This window comes from Anser brachyrhynchus (genome assembly GCF_964034855.1).
Source record: "Anser brachyrhynchus genome assembly, contig: SCAFFOLD_56, whole genome shotgun sequence".
In the NCBI taxonomy this organism is placed as follows: Eukaryota; Metazoa; Chordata; class Aves; order Anseriformes; family Anatidae; genus Anser; species Anser brachyrhynchus.
This window is the reverse complement of record NW_027663703.1, coordinates 646471-661546: the sequence shown is the minus strand read 5'-3', so window position 1 is coordinate 661546 and position 15076 is coordinate 646471. Positions and strand designations below refer to the sequence as shown.

The following is a 15076-nucleotide window of genomic DNA, read 5'->3' as shown; positions in this document are numbered from 1 at the left end:
GCTATGGCCTGAGTTTTGCTTCAAGGGATACTTTGAGTTCAAGCATTACAGTAGGGGATTCCTGTCAGACTGTTGGAGTAGAATTTAGGTTTCGGGATTAAAATTACTGGTTCAAATAAGGTAAGGGTAATACATGACTCTTTTAAGTCAGTGTTACCACAGCATCAATATTACATGCACCCTCCTACCTCTATGAAATCATTAATTTCTGCTGGCCAAGCTCTTCCCACCCCAAAATCTCACATCTCTCTTTTCCAGGTTGCTCCTGACCTTCCCATATTATACTGGGATCAGCTTTCTGATGACATTCATGATTGCAGATTAACTTTCTCACCTCTGTTGGCTACTCCATTCCTGAGAAGGAAGTGGCATTGTAGTCAGGAGGGAAAAGGACACATAGGTCTTTAGGAAAATCCTGCACAATGTGCCCATCAGCTCTGCACCTCCACAAAATTGTGCTTCCTACCCATAAGTTTTTTTTCCGAAATGGCTTCTATAGAACCACGGTTACCTTTCCCAGGCCCTCACGCATGCTTCAGTTTTGGATGTGTAGGGATGGGATAAGGAAATCCAAGGCACAGATGGAACTGAGCTTGGCAAGGGGTGCAAAAAATAACAGGAAGGGATTCTATAGATACATTGCTCAGAAAAGAAAGGCCAAGGACAGCTTACCCCCTCTGATGGTTGAGAAGGGTGAATTGGTACTGACAGACATGGAGAAGGCTGAGGGACTCAAAAACATCTTTTCCTCAGTCTTCACTGCCCGTCAGGTTTCCCAAGTCTTTCATTTCCCTGAACCCATAGATGGAGGCTGAGGGTCAAAGTTCCACCCGCTGTAAGTAAAAAGCAGGTTTGAGACCTCCTGATGAAACTAAACGTGTACAAGTCTATGGGGCCTGATGACTTGCATCCCAGGGTCCTGAGGGAACTGGCTGATGTAGTTGCCAAGCTTCTCTCCATCATATTTGAAAAGTGGTGGCAGTTGGGTGAAGTCCCTAGTGAATGGAAAAAGGAAAATATCATTCGCATTTTTATAAAGGGTAGAAAGGAGGACCCAGGGAACTACAGAATGGTGAGCCTCACCTCTGTGCCTGTCAAGATCATGGAAAAGATCTTCCTGGAATCAAAGTCAAGGCACATGCAAGACAAAGAGGTGATCCGAGACAGCCAGCATGGCTTCACCAAAGGGTAAATTGTGCCTGACCAATCTGATGGCTTTCTACAATGGAGTGACCACATCAGACAACAAGGGAAGACTGACCAATGTCATCTACTTGGAATTCTGTAAGACACTTGACACGGTCCCACATGATAACCTGGTCTCCAAATTGGAGAGATATGCATTTGATGGGTGCACCATTCAGTGGATAAGGAGTTGGCTTGAAGGTCACACCCAGAGAGCAGTGGTCAATGGCTCTATGTCCAAGTGGAGGCTGGTGATGAGTGGTGTACCTCAGGGGTCTGTCCTGGGACCAGTGCTGTTTAATATCTTTATCAATGACATGGACAGTGGGATGGAGTGCACCCTCAGGAAGACTGCAGATGACACCAAGCTGTTTAGTTGATGCAACAGAGGAAGGGATGCCATCCAAAGGGTCCTGGACAAGCTTGAAATTTGGGCCCCTGTGAACCTAAGGAGGTTCAACAAGTCCAAGTGCAAGGTGCTGCTCCTGTGCTGGGGAAATCCCAGACAGGAGGATCGGCTGGGAGAAGAACTCATTGAGAGCAGCCCTGCAGAGAAGGACTTGGGGGTTCTGCTGGACGAAAAGCTCGACATGAGCTAGCAGTGTGCACTTGTAGGCCAGAAGGCCAACTGCATCCTGGGCTGCATCAAAAGAGGAGTGGCCAGTAGGTGGAGGCAGGTGACTGTCCCCTTCTACTCTGCCCTTGTGAGGCCCCACTTGGAGTCCTGCATCCAGGTCTGGAGCCCCCAGCACAAGAAGGATGCGGATCTGTTAGAACGGGTCCAGAGGAGGGCCAAGAAGATGATCAAGGGGCTGGAGCATGTCCCATATGAAGAAAGGCTGAGAGAGCTGGGGCTGTTCAGACTGGAGAAAAGAAGGCTCTGGGGTGATCTCTTTGTGGCTTTTCAGTACTTAAAGGGGGCTTCTAAAAAAGATGAAGAGTGACTCTTTGTTCAGTCAGATAATGACAGGACAAGGGAGAATGGTTTTAAGGTAAAAGAGGTGAGATTTATATTAGAGGTTAGGAGAAAATTCTTCACTCAGAGGGAGGTGAAGCACTGGAACATGTTGCCAAGAGACCTTAGAGATTCCCCATCCCTGGAGTTGATCAAGAGCAGGTTAGATGAGGCCCTGGGCAACCTGATCTCATGGGGGGCATCTCTGCTTATGGCCAGGGGGTTGGAACTAGATGAACTTTAAGGTCCCTTCCAACATGAGCCATTCTATGACTCTGTGGTCTCACAAATTATGCCTCAAGAGTGACTCCCTTCCCATCAGCCTTCCTGTGGTCTATCACCTGACCAGAACAGAAGCTGCCTTGCCATCATCTTCAATGTCATGTGCATGCTTCCGCCCTTTACGGTCCCTCTCTGTGCCACGTTCCTCCTGCTGCTCCATCAGCTCCAGAGACAGAAGTGGCCTCCCAGCCTCCTTCACAGCCATGTGCCTCCTGCTTGCCCAGCAGATCCTGAGGCACACCTGACCTTATCACAGCATTCCCAGCCAGCTCCTCCATGTGGCCTTTGATCAGATCACATACCTGTCACCTCACGTGCCTCTTCCAATGCCATGTGACTGCTCCAGGACCTCACAATCCCTGGCCTGCTCCAAAGGGACAAACAGCTGAAGTTAGGGTTAGGAGTCGGGTTGAAGACGAGATGTGCTGTGTGCATGCTGGAGGGCTTTGGGGGTTATCTGTTCAGGTTAACATTTAGGGATTAGAGGTCACCTTCTAGGGTTAAGGGAATGGCAAAGGTTTTGAGGGAGGGATTGGCTCAAGATGCCTGCTCAAGGTATAGGGAAAGAGCAAGCTTTGTGGGTTAGAGTTTTTTTTAGTTCTTTGTTGATGCCTAGGGTTAAGGCTGGCATTTTAATTCTTGGTTAGGTTTGATCATCCTTCTGCTCGGCCTTCTAAGAGAAGATGGGTTTGACATCTGCCTTTTCTAAGTCCTGAGAAACATCTTTGGTCAATCTGGCCTTTCCAAGGTCTTTGAGATAGGTGTTATGACGACATCTGCAGCTCCACCAGCACCTCTCTCACCCTTCCAAAACCACCTCTATGAAACCTGACGATCGACCAGGAGGATGATGAAGATGTGGAAAGGGCTTTGTTAAAATCTCTGAGGAGAGCCTTTATTGGCTTCACACGGACAATGGTAGCAGTGTCAGATAATCATAGAAACATGGGATCATAGAATCATAGAATGGTTTGGGTTGGAATAGACCTTAAAGATCATCTTATTCCAACCACCATGCCATGGGCAGGGACACCTCCTACTAGACCTGGTTGCTCAACTCGTTCCAACCTGTCCTTGAACACTTCCAAGGATGAGACATTCACAGCTTTTCCAGGCAACCTGTTCCAGTGCCTCACTATCCTCAGAGTAAATAATTTCTTCCATATATCTAATTTAAAGCTACCCTCTTTTAGTTTAAAGTCATTACTCCTTGTCCTATCACTACACTCCCTGACAAAGACTGTCTCCCCAGCTTTGCTGTAGGTCGTCTTTAAGTACTGGAAGATTGCTCAAAGCTCGCTGTACTGGGTCGGGCTGGGATGTTAACTTTCCCTGCAGCAGCCCATAGAGTGCTGTGCTCTGCACTCGTAGCTAAAACAGCAATGGTATCACACCAGTGTTGTGTCTGCTGCTGAGCAGTGCTGGCACAGCATCAGGACTCTCTCTCTAACCGCCCTAGGGGTGGGCAAAGGTGTGAGAAAAGAAACATCACCAGGGCAGCTGACCTAAACCAACCAAAGGGATATTCCATACCACTTGCCGAGGCGACCGGCTCCGGGGCAGACGCGTGCTGCAGCGGAGCGCGGGATCGGGACAGGCAGGGCTATTTTTCGGGCATCGAGCCTACGTGAGGGAGCCGCCAGGCACCGGCAGCCCTCGTGAGGGAGGCTGACGAGGCGTAGGCGGGGCCAGCAGCGTCAGCGTCAGCGACAGCGACAGCGTCAGCGGCGGGCCTTTTAAATCGGGCACCACCGCCTTTTCAGAGCCACTTGCCGAGGCGACCGGCTCCGGGGCAGACGCGTGCTGCAGCGGAGCGCGGGATCGGGACAGGCAGGGCTATTTTTCGGGCATCGAGCCTACGTGAGGGAGCCGCCAGGCACCGGCAGCCCTCGTGAGGGAGGCTGACGAGGCGTAGGCGGGGCCAGCAGCGTCAGCGACAGCTCCTCCCCCCGGCCGTTCAAAGGCAGCCCTTAGGGAGCGCGAGCGACCAGGAGCGCGGCGAACAGGGCCGGCAAACAGGGAGCGACGCGGTGGGAGTGACGCGGCAGTTAGCGAACAGGGCCGGCAAACAGGGAGCGACGCGGTGGGAGTGACGCGGCAGTTAGCGAGGCAGTGAGCGCGGGCAGGGCGGGCAGGCAGGGCGGAGCGCTCACACCCGCCCATAGGGACAATTCCTCTAACGGCACTCTCCTGTCAGCTGGGCTACAATGGTCTCCACCAGGCACGGTGCCTTCTCTAGGAAGTCAGTGCACAACCAGACCGACTGCCCGTCCAAACATGCGGCAGTTCAGGTCTCCGGATGCGGGGAGTGTCTGAGCCTCTTGCTGCCATCGGCAGGAGGCAGGGAGACTGCTTGCGTGAGGTGCGAGCAGGTGGACGACCTGGTCCGCATGGTGGCGGAGCTCAAGGAGGAGGTGCAGAGGCTGAGGGATATCAGGGAGTGCGAGCGGGAGATAGACTGGTGGAGCGACTCCCTGCAGGACCGGAGGGAGAGGGACCAGGGTGAGACGCCCCAAAGGGGGGTGGACCCCCTGCCCTGTTGCCATCGGGCAGAGGGAGGGGACCTGCGAGTTGAGGAGGAATGGAGACAGGTCCCTGCTCGACCTCGCAGGAGATGCCCTCCCCTGCCGGCGCCGCCTTCCCAGGTGCCCTTGAACAATAGGTTTGAGGCCCTGGAGCTCGAGAGACCCGTGGGTGAGGATGAGGTAGGAAGCCTACCCGGGAGGATGCCTGAGGTGAGGAAGTTGACTCCACGCCTCAGGACTGCCTCCACCAAGAAAGAAAGAAGGGTGATTGTTGTGGGCGGCTCCCTCCTCAGGGGAACGGAGGGCCCTATTTGTCGGCCTGACCCCACACATAGGGAAGTCTGCTGCCTCCCTGGGGCCAGGGTCAGAGACGTTACCAGGAAGCTTCCAAACCTGGTTCGCCCCTCTGACTATTACCCGCTTTTGATAGTCCAGGCTGGCAGCGATGATGTTGAAAAGAGAAGCCTCAGGGCCATCAAACAGGACTATAGGGGGCTGGGACGATTGGTGGAGGGAGCGGGAGTGCAGGTGGTGTTTTCGTCCATCCCTACGGGGGAAGGGAGAGGCACGGAGAGGACACGGAAAGCTCATGTGGTTAATAGGTGGCTCAGAGGCTGGTGCCAGCATAGAAATTTTGGGTTTTTTCACCATGGGGAGCTTTACTCGGCACCCGGCCTGATGGCCCCAGACGGGTCTCTATCTCCAAGGGGAAAACGGATCCTAGGCCAGGAGCTGGCGGGGCTCATAGAGAGAGCTTTAAACTAGGTAAGAAGGGGGACGGGGCTCAAACAAGGCTTGTCGGAGCTGTGCCGGGGGAAACAATGGCTAGGCCGGGGAAGAAGGCGATGGCCCAGCTGAAGTGCATCTACACTAATGCACGCAGCATGGGTAACAAACAGGAGGAGCTGGAAGCCATTGTGCAGCAGGCAGGCTACGACTTGGTTGCCATCACGGAGACGTGGTGGGACCGCTCCCACGACTGGAGTGTTGCAATGCCTGGCTATCGGCTCTTCAGGAGGGACAGGCAGCACAGAAGGGGTGGTGGCGTGGCTCTCTACATTAGAGAATCTTTTGATGTTGTGGAACTCCAGGCTGGGAATGATAAGGTTGAATCCCTGTGGGTTAGGATCCGCGGGAAGGCCGGCAAGGCTAGCATCCTGGTGGGGGTCTGTTATAGACCGCCGAACCAGGATGAGGAGACGGATGAGGAGTTTTATAGGCAACTGACAGAAGTTGCAAAATCGTCGGCGCTTGTCCTCGTGGGGGACTTCAACTTCCCGGACATATCCTGGAAACACAACACGGCACAGAGAAAGCAGTCTAGGAGGTTTCTGGAGAGCGTGGGAGATAGCTTCCTGACGCAGCTGGTCAGTGAACCTACCAGGGGTGGTGCCCCGCTAGACCTTCTCTTCACAAACAGAGAAGGACTGGTGGGAGATGTGGTGGTCGGAAGCTGTCTGGGGCAGAGTGACCACGAAATGGTAGAGTTCTCTATTCTTGGCGAGGCCAGGAAGGGGACCAGTAAAACTGCTGTCTTGGACTTCCGGAGGGCTGACTTTGAGCTGCTCAGGACGCTGGTTGGCCGAGTCCCTTGGGAGGCGGTTCTGAAGGGCAGAGGAGTCCAGGAAGGCTGGGCGCTCCTCAAGAAGGAAATCGTGATGGCACAGGAGCGGTCCGTCCCCACGTGCCCAAAGATGAGCCGGCGTGGAAGAAGACCGGCCTGGCTCAACAGAGAGTTGCGGCTGGAGCTTAGCAGAAAAAAGAGGGTTTATAATCTTTGGAAAAAAGGGCGGGCCACTGAGGAGGACTACAAGGATGTAGCGAGGCTGTGCAGGGAGAAAATTAGAAAGGCCAAAGCTCATCTGGAGCTCAATCTGGCTACTGCCGTTAAAGACAACAAAAAATCCTTTTACAAATACATCAACGCGAAACGGAGGACTAGGGAGAATCTCCATCCTTTACTGGATGCGAGGGGAAACCTAGTTACTAAGGATGAGGAAAAGGCTGAGGTGCTTAATGCCGCCTTTGCCTCAGTCTTTAGCGGCAATACCGGTTGTTCTCCGGACACCCAGTGCCCTGAGCTGGTGGAAGGGGATGGGGAGCTGGATGTGGCCTTCGCTATCCATGAGGAAATGGTTGGCGACCTGCTACGGAGCTTGGATGTGCGCAAGTCGATGGGGCCGGATGGGATCCACCCAAGGGTACTGAGAGAACTGGCGGAGGAGCTGGCCGAGCCGCTTTCCATCATTTATCGGCAGTCCTGGCTATCGGGGGAGGTCCCGGTTGACTGGCGGCTAGCCAATGTGACGCCTATCTATAAGAAGGGCCGGAGGGCAGACCCGGGGAACTATAGGCCTGTCAGTTTGACCTCAGTGCCGGGGAAGCTCATGGAGCAGATTATCTTGAGGGTCATCACGCGGCACTTGCAGGGCAAGCAGGCGATCAGGCTCAGTCAGCATGGGTTTATGAAAGGCAGGTCCTGCTTGACGAACCTGATCTCCTTCTATGACCAAGTGACGCGCTTGGTGGATGAGGGAAAGGCTGTGGACGTGGTCTACCTTGACCTCAGTAAGGCTTTTGACACCGTTCCCCACAACATTCTCCTCAAGAAACTGGCTGCTCGGGGCTTGGACTGGCGTACGCTTCGCTGGGTTAGAAACTGGCTGGATGGCCGGGCCCAGAGAGTTGTGGTGAATGGAGTCAAATCTGGTTGGAGGCCGGTCACTAGTGGAGTCCCCCAGGGCTCGGTACTGGGGCCGGTCCTCTTTAATATCTTTATCGATGATCTGGATGAGGGCGTCCAGTGCACCCTCAGTAAGTTTGCAGATGACACCAAGCTAAGTGCGTGTGTCGATCTGCTCGAGGGCAGGAAGGCTCTGCAGGAGGATCTGGATAGGCTGGAGCGATGGGCTGGGGTCAACTGCATGAAGTTCAACAAGGCCAAGTGCCGGGTCCTGCACCTGGGCTGCAACAACCCCAAGCAGAGCTACAGGCTGGGAGATGAGTGGCTGGAAAGCTGCCTGGCCGAGAAGGACCTGGGAGTATTGGTGGATAGTCGGCTGAATATGAGCCAGCAGTGTGCTCAGGTGGCCAAGAAGGCCAACGGCATCCTGGCCTGTATAAGAAGCAGTGTGGCCAGCAGGTCGAGGGAAGTGATTGTGCCCCTGTACTCGGCTCTGGTGAGGCCGCACCTCGAGTACTGTGTTCAGTTTTGGGCCCCTCGCTACAGGAAGGACATGGACGTGCTCGAGCGAGTCCAGAGAAGGGCGACCAAGCTTGTGAGGGGTCTGGAGAACAAGTCTTACGAGGAGCGGCTGAGGGAGCTGGGCTTGTTCAGCCTGGAGAAGAGGAGGCTCAGGGGCGACCTCATCGCTCTCTACAGTTACCTGAAAGGAGGCTGTAGAGAGGTGGGGGTTGGTCTATTCTCCCACGTGCCTGGTGACAGGACGAGGGGGAATGGGCGAAAGTTGCGACAGGGGAGTTTTAGGTTGGATGTTAGGAAGTACTTCTTTACCGAAAGGGTTATTAAGCATTGGAACGGGCTGCCCAGGGAGGTGGTGGAGTCACCATCCCTGGAGGTCTTTAAAAGACGTTTAGATGTAGAGCTTAGGGATATGGTTTAGTGGAGTACTTAGTGTTAGGTCGGAGGTTGGACTCGATGATCTTGAGGTCTCTTCCAACCTAGAGAAATCTGTGAATCTGTGAATCTGTGAATATGATGTCACACTCAGCACTAAAAGGTGGAAAAAGGAGGAAGAGGGGAGGGGTGGGCTCTCGTTGTGAAAACGTCTGTCCTCCTCCCGAAAACCTGCTACGTGCCTTGAGGCCCTGCTTCAAGGACATGGTCAAGCATCGCTCATTTGTGGGAAGTAGAGAGTAATTTCTTTCCTCTGCACTTCCACATAGCCTTTACTTGTTTTGTCTAGTTTTCCCTTTCCCCCTCCCTTTTCCCCTTTCCTTTTTTTCCCCTTTAGTGTAGTTCCCCCTTTATTGTTTAGTTAAATGTTTAGTTAAATTGTTTAATTAATAATAATCTTTCCTTAATAATAAATTTTTTTTTCCTTCCCTTTAATTAAATCATCCTTATCTCAACCCGTGAGTTGTTCTTTACTTCTTCCCCTCCTCATCTAAGGAGGGGGAGTGAGAGAACGGTTGTGGTGTTCAGCTGCCTAGCACGGTAAAAGCACCACACTCGCTCAGTGTGCCTTCATAGCAGACGTGCTCCAGCCCCTTGATCATCTTTGTGGCCCTCCTCTGGACTTGTTTGAATAATTACATGTACTCGAATTGCTGCATTAAACCACGGCAGTCTTTTTGGCACCTAGTGTGTGGCACGAAGGGTTGAGATAATGACAGATCTTACCAGAGAGTGCTAAAATTAAATTGTTATAAGCATCAGACCAGTTTAATAGTTGCTGATCACAATGTCGACTTTTTGGATCTCAGGTCTGTTGTGCTTGCTTTCAGAAATGTGTTGTATAGCACATTACTTACTGCATGTGTTCCTGTTGTGTTGTTTATCATTTCTGTGGCTGGTTTAAAGTTATTTTGTTACGTTGTGTAACACTGGCTTATGATTCTATAAAATGTCTGGTCATGTGAAAAATCTGTTATTTGTACTGAGCATTGCCATCACCTCCATACCTCAGGAACCATCACTCAGAAACTTAAGAATTACGCTCTTGACCTTTTTGCTTTAGGGAGCCAATCTAGGGGGAGAAAAGGGAAGGGACGCTTCCCCACTTATTCACTCTCCCTTTCTCCTTCACCTCCCCCTTCTCCTCCAGGCTAATTACAATAGCTCTTCAAAGCTTTGAATATCCTTGGGTTGATCCTATTGTGATGTCTCCTGAATGTGTTTCAACTTTTGTTTAAGGATAAACAACTACTTAAGAATGTCATCCAGAGATCTGTCTGAAAGCAGGAGAGTTAGGAGTGGCAGGGAGTGTGGGAGGATATGGGCAGGCACCTAGAGCATTGGGCACGTCCAATGCTTTGGAACTTCACTCCTGAGCAAGTGCAGAATCCTTAAAAACTGTAGAAATGCTTGAAAAGGAGGTGTTATCACCCTGGCAATTCCAAAGGGACACAAATCACTTCAACATGCTGGGACTTGGTCTGTGCTTACTGAGCCTCAGTCAGTGCCACTCCAACCCCTGTGACAGGCCCTGCAGCTACTCCAACACCTCTGACATGTCCTGCAGCCACTCCAGCCCCTGTGACAGGCCCCAGGTCTAGTCTGGGGACTAGACCAGATCCCCCAGGTCTGGTCTTGCTAGGCCAGAGCACCAACCTGTGCCAGTATCCGTTGCCTCTGTATGCAGGAGAAAACAATGGATGTGAAAATCAGGCTCCTTAGAATGGAAAAGAACTACTACCCAGAAAAGAAAGGAGGGAGAAGAATGTTGATCTATGAAACCTTGACATAGACTTCCCCATGAGAGGGTACTTCAGAGATCCAAAAGGGTACTGATGGGGTTTTGGGATAGCTGCCTTGGAGACAGAGGATATTAAAGAGCTGTCTACCTTGCCCAGTCTCTGGGAGAACCCTTCTGTTTCTGGAGTTGTTGAAGGTCAAAGAAGAGCAGGTGCAGATAGTTACCACAATATTCTACCAGCTTGGGGACAGGCTGGACATCAGAAAGTGATGAGTAATTGCACTGTGCATAACTTGCTTTGTACATAATAATAATGATAATAATAATTACTATTATTATTATTTATCTTCCCTTTCAGTCCTTTAAAATGCCCTTATCTCAACACATAAGCTTTTGGGGGGTGAGGTGAGTGTGAGCTAACTGCTGTGTAGTGCTGAGCGGCCTGCCAGGTTAGAGCACAACGTGTCTGACAACCATGGTCCAATAGCACAAATCACGCTTCTAAAATCCGTCTCTCCCATGTTCAGAGAAGAGCAGTCAGTGGTGAATTCAGTCTGCTTCAAACAACACACCCCAGGAGAGACCCTGCTGCCCTCAGGAGCTGTCTGCCCTGAGGCACTGGGGACACCTTGAGGGAGCCCAATGGCACAGAACAAGCGATGCCATGGTCGGGTGTTGTGCTGCTGAGCTGGGCCGGGCTCCTGGGCTGAAGGGAAGCTCCTGGCAAGCGGGCAGCGCTGCAGAGAGACAGCTCTGCCCAGGAGCAGCTCCTCTGCACAGCACAGCAGGGCTGGGGGCTCTGACCACAGGTGGCACGGGGAGAGGAGAGAAGGAGAGAGGGCTTGGAGGCAGTGAGGAGCGCAAGAACAGAGGGCAGTGTGTGGCAGGACAGATCTGCAGACTCTTGACACTGTGAGTCTCTGGCAGCAGGGCAATGCAGATGATGTTGTCAAAGGGGTCTACTACAGCTGGCACATCCAATGGCTGGTAGCATCTGTCAGGATGATTCTCTCTGTTTCTCCAGCAAAGTGTAGAAGATGCTTTAGAGAATGGCATTTATGACTGGATATTTCAAGAGGAAGATCAAGGCTCGGTTTACATGCAGGGTAAGATTTTTCTGCAGTCTGTGCTTTCAAATTCTTGCTGTGGAGAAGAGGCAGGTTTCATGGTAATGGATTGTCAGGGTTGTACAGGAGACTGAGTCTACTAGAGCATTGCAATGAGAGATCAATATGTCAGTGATGAAATTTGTGAAGTCCCTTCCAAAACCTCAGCCCACAGACTGCACCAACAACATATTTATGGTTCCCTTGGGTTTTATCCAAGCTGATTTTCAGGAGCTGCAAATCCTCTAATGCCCAGTGCCCTGTCTTTGGGAGGTGTCTGCAGGCCAGAGCAGAGCACAGAACATTTGCAACGAGACAGGGCTGCAGCAGAGGAGGGTCTGCTGAGTGTCCGTCTGTCCCTCCCTGGCCTTGCCTCCCCTGGCAGCAGCACACTGCCATTCCTCCTGGCTTCTCCAGCTGGCCGTGCTGCTGCTGTTCTTATTTCCAGGCTGGCTGGGGATGGGGGTTTCACATGCAAATGGAATGAGCCCTCGGTTTGCTTGGCTGGAAGGGGACTGTGGGGAGAGGGTGAGGGGTCTGGAGATGTGCACTTTGAGCCTGGATTCCTCTGCTCTCAACAGTGTCCAGGTTCTGTAGGCACTGGAACAAACACCACAGGAAGTGATCACATCACTGAGGCTGCCAGAATTAAACAAACATTTGGGCAGCCCTCTCAGGCATATGGGCTGATTTTTGGGTATTCATGTACAGATGCAGGGGTGGGATTTGAGGGTCCTTCTGTGTCACTTCTAAGTCAGGAAATGCTATGATTCTATGAGTCTATCAACCTCCGAGTGCAATTGTCCTGCAGCTCAAAGAGATGTCAGCACAGGACAAATGAGACCAGCCTTGGCAGTCATCTCTAAAGGACACTCTGCACTAAAGGGAGAGTCTCTTTGCCTCTGAGTATCCACAAGTTTTCACTTAGAGTGCACCAGAAATGCCCAGGATTTCATCCTTAGCAAAAGTCCTAAGGAGTGGGGTGGGCAGCTAGACAGAAAATAAATAAATAAATAAATCCCAGCAGCCCTGCTCTGCAGTTGGGTGAATTGGGAGCAACAATATGGAAAAGATCTTTACTATCAGGTGATTGAATCTGAGATTACTCCATGTTCCCCTTTACTTCTGGCTGTGGGACAGAACTAAATCCTGCATTGCCCACAGCTGACTCCCCATATCCCAGGGACACCCTCAGGCCGCATCAAGCGGAACTCCAGAAAGGGACATGCCAACCAAATATCTGCCTGAAATGGGACAAGTGTTTTTGAGGGGCTTATGTGAGAAATGGAACAAGTTTTCCTCAAGTAAGTCTTCTTGGTTATTAATGATTTTCTCCTCCTTAGACAGGACCCGAAGCCCAGAACCAGCAAATGGCCAACAGCAGCTCTGTGAGCGAGTTCCTCCTGCTGACATTCGCAGACACACGGGAGCTGCGGCTCCTGCACTTCAGGCCCTTCCTGGGCATCTACCTGGCTGCCTTCCTGGGCAACGGCCTCATCCTCAGTGCTGTAGCCTGCGACCACCGCCTCCACACCCCCATGTACTTCTTCCTCCTCAACCTCGCCCTCCTTGACCTGGGATGCATCTCCACCACTCTCCCCAAAGCCATGGCCAATTCTCTCTGGGATACCAAGGCCATCACTTAGGAAGGGTGTGCTGCTCAGGTCTTTCTGTTTGTTTCCTTGTCTGGAGCAGAGTTTTCTCTTCTTACAGTCATGGCCTATGACCGCTATGTTGCCATCTGCAAACCCCTGCACTACGGGAGCCTCCTGGGCAGCAGAGCTTGTGCCAAGATGGTAACAGCTGCCTGGGGCAGTGGGGTTCTTGATGCTGTCCTGCACACGGCCAATACATTTTCCCTGCCCCTCTGCCAAGGCAATGTCATGGACCAGTTCTTCTGTGAAGTCCCCCAGATCCTCAAGCTCTCCTGCTCAGATGTCTACCTCAGGGAAGTTGGAGTAGTTGCGTTTAGTGCCTGTTTAACCATTGTTTTTTTTGTTTTCATTTTGATTCCTATGTGCAGATTTTCAGGGTGGTTCTGAGGATGCCTTCAGTGCAGGGCCGGCACAAAGCTTTTTCCACATGCTTCCCTCACCTGACCATGGTCTCCCTTTTTGTCAGCACTGCCATGTTTGCCTACCTGAAGCCCCCCTTGATCTCTTCCCCATCCCTTGACCTGGTGGTGGCAGTTCTGTACTCCATAATTCCTCCAGTAGTGAACCCTCTCATCTACAGCATGAGGAACCAGGAACTCACGGATGCAGTGAAGAAATTGTTTTTATATGTGCTTCTTAGACATCAATATTGCTAACATTTTTGTGATTCAAATCATTTATATCATATCATTTTAATCATGTGTTATTAATAATTTAATCAGTAATAATAATACTATTATTTTTACTATTATAAGATTACCAAGGTATTTGAGAAACTGATGTGACAATTTTTCCTACAATTTTTCATTACTAATATTTTCATATACTTTGATGTTTATTTAAATAGTATTATTTTTTACAAGCATACTTCCTGTTAATTAATTTATTTATTTTGATTAAATCTACCTATAGAACTAGGCTTCCAGTGTAGATGTCGACAATAAAGAAGCAATCAGAACTTCATTGGTCTCAGCTGCTCTCTCTTCCCATCTCCTCTGGAGCTGGGGGAGCAGCCCCAGCATGCAGGAGGGGCTCAGGGCCAAGAGCCCAGCTGCCACATGGAGGAGCAGCCCCAGAGGCCCTCAGGGCTGCCCCTCACTGCCCGCTGGGCTCTGCCTCTCTGCTGCCTTCGGGTCGGGGCTGCTGCTTCCCTGGAGCCATGGCCACGGCCAGCAGCAGGACTTGGCCTTTTCACTGCTGCTCTCTTTTGCCTTCCATATTGTTCTCTTGTGCCCTTGCATTTGGGTAAGCCCTGAGATCTCGTGACTTGGTGACAGTCCTGTGGTCTTAACAGTCTTATCTCTGCCAAATCTCTGCATTCCTCTTCCAAAGCCCATGTCAGGAATACACAAAAGGAGATGCTCACTGAAAAGGCCTCTTGCTTTCCTGGGCTTCACCATGGATCTGACTCCCACGGTGATCAGTGTAGGACCACAGGCTGGACTGGGAGGTGCCTTCTTGCTTGCCCATTACCCAGCAAACAATAACTGGCCTTTGACTTAACTGCCTGGATGTGTCCCACTGGTGCTGGGGTTGATAGCAAATGGCATCCTGGAGAGGGATCTGGATCTGCTCTGTGCCTGGGCCAGGCCTCTTGTGCTGGCCTGGGGGGCGGGCCAGGCCCTGAGGGGCACAGGCACTTTATGCTGGGGATCTCCCAGGCAAAAGACCAGGGCTCTTGCAGCTTCATGGACCTCCGTTTGCTTGCACTATGGCAAGCCTCCTCCTTGCTCACCCCAGCCAGCAACTACACATGTACAAGCTGCCCGCTTCCTCCTCCTCTAGAGGGAGAGGGATGGGAACAGCAAAAATAATTAAAACTCACAAATTGAGAGAAAGACACATAAGGAAGGGAAAGGAAAAGAATAAAGAACAGAAAATCAAATGCCAAACATGATGAATATTTAGTATCTCAGCAATTCCCACCAGCAGACATTTGTGCAGACAGTCTCTGAGAAACTGCTATCTTGACATGGAAAGCTGTCCCCGA

The 15076-nt window shown here is 51.4% G+C and overlaps 2 protein-coding genes and 2 pseudogenes across 4 annotated transcripts in view; all 4 read left to right on the top strand.

Annotated features, from left to right (window-relative positions):
• The window catches only part of LOC308186979 (olfactory receptor 14A16-like), a 46486-nt gene extending 31791 nt beyond the window's left edge, over window positions 1–14695 (top strand). The window contains exon 2 of the mRNA XM_080609138.1: window positions 14173–14695. The gene's annotated coding sequence lies outside the window, so the exon portion shown is untranslated. The remainder of the gene's footprint in view (window positions 1–14172) is intronic.
• LOC308186982 (olfactory receptor 14C36-like) overlaps window positions 1–15076 on the top strand; it is a 267280-nt gene that overhangs the window by 51988 nt on the left and 200216 nt on the right. The gene's annotated exons all lie outside the window — the stretch shown is intronic.
• The window catches only part of LOC308186989 (olfactory receptor 14J1-like), a 211239-nt pseudogene that overhangs the window by 34348 nt on the left and 161815 nt on the right, over window positions 1–15076 (top strand). The window lies entirely within an intron of this gene.
• Window positions 12300–13742, top strand: LOC308186956 (olfactory receptor 14J1-like; annotated as a pseudogene). Its single transcript has one exon. The product of its transcript is annotated as an olfactory receptor 14J1-like (transcript).